The sequence below is a fragment of the Nicotiana attenuata genome, unplaced genomic scaffold (assembly GCF_001879085.1).
Source record: "Nicotiana attenuata strain UT unplaced genomic scaffold, NIATTr2, whole genome shotgun sequence".
In the NCBI taxonomy this organism is placed as follows: domain Eukaryota; kingdom Viridiplantae; phylum Streptophyta; class Magnoliopsida; order Solanales; family Solanaceae; genus Nicotiana; species Nicotiana attenuata.
In genome coordinates, this window is record NW_017670916.1 from 158,222 (window position 1) to 162,764 (window position 4,543).

Sequence of the window (4,543 nt, forward strand, 5' to 3'; positions counted from 1 at the left end):
CCTGAACCAAAAGTTCTGGGTTCTTATTCCCCAGCAGAGTCGCCAGAGCTGTCACACCTCCTTTTTCTACCCCCGGGAAGGGGTATAAGGGAGCTTTTTCCAATTAAAGTGACAATAATCGAAATGGGATTATTTATTTAAATTCAGAGTCGCCACTTGGGATAAATTATGGTGTCCCAAGTCACCGGTTAAAATTCCGAATTGAGGAAGTTTGGCTCTGATTTACGGTCTACGAACACAGAAATTCGGGTAAGGAATTCTGTTAACCCGGGAGAAGGTGTTAGGCATTCCCGGGTTCCGTGGTTTTAGCACGGTCGCTCAACTGTTATTATTGGCCTAATTATCTGATTAGTTACATATTTTAAACCTATTGTGCATCTTATTCCTTCTACCGCTTTTAAAAATCCACGATTGTTATACAGCTAGTTATTTGATTACACATTGCGAATCATGTCACAGGAACCGTACCCACGATCTACAACATGTTTATTTTATTAACAAGATTAAATTGTGGTCGGGTCACATAAATGTACCCCCGGATTTTAGAAATTAAGCATCATAACTACATCATGGGAACCGTACCCGTAGCCACGATGATTTATTATTAATCACGTCTAAGGAAAAAGCTACGATGTTTATGAATTATTTTCTAAAATACTTTGAGATGTATGATGCCAAATTTATGAACAAGATATTATTGGGGCAAATAGGCTAGCTAACATGATCTATTACTTGGCCCAAATCCCTTATGGTTCAAGACCTACCTTATGGTCCATTCTTATTCCTTGCCAAGAAAGAAACAACTCCAATTTTTCCATCTATCCAATTAAAAGCATTTATTCAAGAACTAAGACTACATACATCACAATCGAAATAAAACTAATTAAAACAATTTAAATAAAAACTAAGACATGCTACTCAAACAACAGAGAATCACAAATCAACCAACATGCGCACCAATATATCATAACAAAATGAAATGAGAATGAAAATTGAGAAATGGACCTTTTATTGATGAATAAATTCGAAGATTGCAAATCAATCGAGCTAAGCAAAGCAACAATCGTTGGACCGAAATAACGAAATTGCGAACCGAAACCTCGAATTGACACCGGAAACTCAAACACGGACAGAGAACGATCAATCTCAAAAGATGCTAATTAAGTGACACTAGCCAGGCTGTCAAACGCAATTCTTGCAGCAAATGTACTAGACTCGGATTGTTGGAGCTAGAGCGCCATCTTCCATCACTTTGGCTAAGAGCCTTTATGGCACGGAACACTGAATCAGCATCTCCAAGGTATACATCAACTCAAGAAGCTTGAACCTCGATAAGGATTAAATTTCCAACCGAGTAGTAGTAGTCGAGAAGTGAGCCAGCACTGTTCACGTTATCAGAAAGGGCAAGTTGGGTTTTGCAGAATTTGCAATTGTAAGTTCTGCCTTCAAGATCCACCACAAAATATCCTCCCCGTTTTTACACTTTATTACACGAACAGGGGTTTGAGGTTTTAGCCACAGATTCTGAAACTGCAAAAACAACAAAAAGTGCATCGACTTACATTATATGTGGTCCCGATTTCACTAATTACAAGGCTACCCACCTGCTATCTTTTCTGATTATGATTGTCTGTGACCTAAAGCTTTTTGGTCTTTTCGGGGTCCTCGGCGCTGGAGTTGGAGTTTGGTTAGAGGTGGGGTGTCGAAGATGAAGGGGAAAGGTTGTAACTGGTTGAAGAGAGGGGGTCAGGGGTGTTGAAGGTTTGTGTTTAACGGCTGTTAGGTTGCTGAAGATCAGAAAAAAATGTTTGCTCTCGGTGTGTGTGTGTGTTAGTGAAGAAGAAGATAAGGTGTTGTGTGTTTCTTTTGGTCAAAAACGGCTCCATGGGGTGTGTCTAGATTTTTTGCTAGGTTTTCATGAAGAAGAAGATGAAGTTCGGCTGGGGGGGAGTCCTGTGATTAAACGGCTGATAATTATTTAGGTTAGGGGTTTCCTTTAAGTCTAAGTCTAGGGTTTTAGGGGTATTGGGCTTGGGTTATTATGGGCTAGATCCGAAAATTAGGCCTAAAAATGGTTATTTGAGCCCAAATTTTATTTTTTCTCCGTGAACAAGACTAAAAATACGACCTCATTTACCAATTAATCCTACTTAAGTAAAATAACTATTAAAATAAGACTAACCGTTAAAACAAACCTATTTTTGGTATTTTTCAAATATCATACTAAAAGATAAAAAATGGAATTAGATTAAAATCATTGCAAAAATTAAAATAATATTCCTAAAAACAATGTGGAACTATTTTTGTATTTTTTGAATTTTATGTAAAGTAGATAAATTAAAAGTAACTAGATAAAATATTAATTAACTAATTAAAAGAAAATATTTTTGTAATTTTCATTTTTTGTGATAAAATAAAGTAAATGAGTCAAAACTAATTGAAATAGCGATATTGGGCCTAAGCTAAATATTTATATGCTAAAATATGTAAAATCTTGAGGAGGGTTAAAAATCACATGTCTACATCAATGAATGATCTAGTAACATGGTTCTTGCCATGTCTTGGAGGGTTCTGTTTTTCCTTTCAAAAACTCCATTTTGTTTAGGTGATCGTGGTGCAGAGAAGTTATGAGTATATCCCTGATTATTACAGAAGTCTTCAAATGCTCTGCTTTTAAATTCTCCTCCATGATCACTTTGGATTGTTGTAATCAGATATCCCTTTTCTCTTTCAACCATTTTGCAGAAGATCTCAAAAATTTTCAATGCTTCATCTTTATGAGATAAGAAAATCACCCAAGTGAAACGTGAATAATCATCAACAATAACAAAAGCATATCTTTTTCCTCCTATACTAGTAGTTCTAGTGGGCCCAAATAAGTCCATATGAAGTAATTGCACAGGTTTAGAAGTAGATACAATATCTTTATTTTTGAAAGAGTTTCGGGTTTGTTTTCCTATTTGAAAGGCATCACAGATATATGTTCTAGAAAAATTCAGTTTGGGTAGACCAATAACTAACTCATGCTTGGACAATTTTTTTATCAAATGCATGCTTGCATGACCAAGTTTCCTATGCCATAACCATGGATCATCAGACATGGATGTTAAGCAAATATGACCATCTATCTTTTCAAAAACATCAAGAATATAAACATTTTCATACCTTTTACCTGGGAGGACTATTTTACTTGTCTCATCTTCAATAGCACAGCCTGTTTTCTTAAAATTTACCTCATATCCAGAGTCGCATAGTTGACTTATGTTCAGGAGATTGTAGTTGAGTCCATCAATGAGATAAACTTCAGTGATATCGCAGTTGTTATTGAAGGGAATTGTTCCAGTACCAATTATCTTTCCTTTTGAGTCATCTCCAAACTTAACACTTCCTCCGTCAATTTTTGTAACTTCTTTGAACAGGTTTTTATCACCTGTCATGTGACTGGAACACGCACTGTCTAAGTACCATTTTCCTTTGCGGCTTACTCTGTGGTGTTCCTGCAAAACATAGTGATTACTTTCTTTTAGGTACCCAAGCTTGCTTGGGTACTGGGGGGTTAGTATTACTAGGTTCAGAATTGTTTTTTGGTTTCCAAACCCATCCTGAAACGTTTGCTTTACGAAAGCGGCAAAAAGAATATTTATGTCCACTTTTGTTGCAGTAGTGACACGTAACTCCTGAACCATTTTTAGGTCTTTCATTAGTGTTAGTACTAGTGGATTCTGTTCTAACTGGTCCTTTTCCAGTTGACTTGTAAGTCGCCTGGTTTGACCTGACAGAACTATGACTGATGGATTTGCGCATGACATTGACTTGCATTTGCAATTCCTCAAGCTCTTCTTGAAGTACTTCTTTTTCAATTTCACATACTTCATGTTTGAGCTTGTAGTTTTTTACTTCTTTATTTAGTCTCTTAAGTTCATTCATTATTTTTTGAGACTCTTTCAAAGTTAAATCAAGAATATCCTGCAATTCACTGCATCTTTCATAGTTATAAGATCTTACCTCGCTTGTTTCACCTCGTGCCATGAAACAGTTCTCATTGTTATCTTTGCATTCGTCATCTGAAATGTCCTCGTCCGTCCAGCATCCTGAGGATTTGTTTATATCGTTTTCCAAAATCGTCATGAAGCAAAGATTTGCTATCTCTTCGTGTTCTGAACTGTCTTCATCGCTCCAACTTCCAAAAGATTTGTTCTTGTTAAAGCCTCTGGAAATTTTTCTTTTTAGATCTGGGCACTCAGCTTGAATGTGTCCAAATCTTCCACACTCATAGCATTTTCCATCATTCTTGTCTTATTCATTGTATTGCCTGGATCGCCTAGGTGGAATTCTTCCTCTCCTCGTATTCCTGAATCTTCTCATTAAAACATCCATATTTCTTGACAGCATAGCAATCTCTTCTTGAAGGGCTTCAGGATCATCATCGATATCATTTTCAACTACTTCAGTTGAGGCCTTGAATGTGACTGTTTTCTTTTTTTTTCTTCTTGATTAGTCTTCTTGAGATGTGTCTTTTCAAAGGCTATGAGTTCTCCCCGTA